Raw genomic sequence first — 1083 nt, forward strand, 5'->3', positions numbered from 1 at the left:
AATCTGTAACATTTGATTTAAAATTAGACTTTTCAAAAATATTCTAAATGTATTTTAATGCACTTCACTGTCCCGCATATGCAACGTTAATGTCCAACTGAGCGCTATGATCTGGGGAAAAAAAAAAAAAAGGTCCTAATATTTTGGTGGGGTTTAACGATGATGTCGTTAAAAAAAAGGTGCAGTAATCGGATGACAAATATGCACGTCAGCGGTGGTGTGAATGCTGCTTGCACAGCGTTCACACAGCGATAAGTGATGATGCCGCCTCATGTCGATAACAGGGGGCGGGACGGTGAGGCGGGGTTAATGAGGGGGCGTGATGACAACACACACACACACACACACACACACACACACACACACACACACACACTAAAGCCTGCTATAAAAATGTCACGACGCAATCATGCAGCAGTCTTCTCTCTCTCAGTCAGCCATTCCTCCATCCACTGCCTGGACCTTCTCCCTCCTGCCAGGCGCCCATGAGCCCACCAGGACGGCTGCAACTTTGCAACTGAAGGTGAGGATTTACCCTGGAGCAGTTTTGCATGGAATGCCGGACATGTTTATGCTAATGAGAAATGATGAAGGCGAGACAAATTCCAACAGTGCGTGACGATGTTGCATTATGATGTCAAACATAGGCCAGGTTAAAAAAAACAACTAAATTATGCTTTTGTAATTTACACTTGATGTACATTTTTATTTCTCTCAAAAAAAAAAAAAGCTGAATATTTCATTAAATTGTGTTTTTTTAAGCATATTTTAAACCTTAAAAAGGGCAACAAATCTACTGTAGATGAAAGCATGCAGTTATATTAAACACTATAATAATATTGTACATGGTAATTGGGATTAGTTATATATTGTATATATTATATACAAATATATCAGTAAATATATTATATACTGTATATATAATATGTCAATTACATATATGTCATATTTTATATTGCTACTATGGTAAAAAAAAAAATGTGTCTACTTTATACCTGCATTATCCTTTGCATCCTTTGTAACTGAGCTACTGTGTGGAACAATTTCTCTTGTGGATCAATAAAGTTTGTCATCAAAAATAGG

At 37.1% G+C, this 1083-nt stretch overlaps 1 protein-coding gene across 1 annotated transcript in view; it reads left to right on the plus strand.

The window, feature by feature from the left end:
• Nucleotides 1-427: 427 nt before the first annotated feature.
• The window catches only part of tal2 (T-cell acute lymphocytic leukemia 2), a 5839-nt gene continuing 5183 nt past the window's right edge, over nt 428-1083 (plus strand). The window contains exon 1 of the mRNA XM_061980368.1: nt 428-523. The gene's annotated coding sequence lies outside the window, so the exon portion shown is untranslated. The remainder of the gene's footprint in view (nt 524-1083) is intronic.

Source organism: Nerophis lumbriciformis, linkage group LG20 (assembly GCF_033978685.3).
Source record: "Nerophis lumbriciformis linkage group LG20, RoL_Nlum_v2.1, whole genome shotgun sequence".
In the NCBI taxonomy this organism is placed as follows: domain Eukaryota; kingdom Metazoa; phylum Chordata; class Actinopteri; order Syngnathiformes; family Syngnathidae; genus Nerophis; species Nerophis lumbriciformis.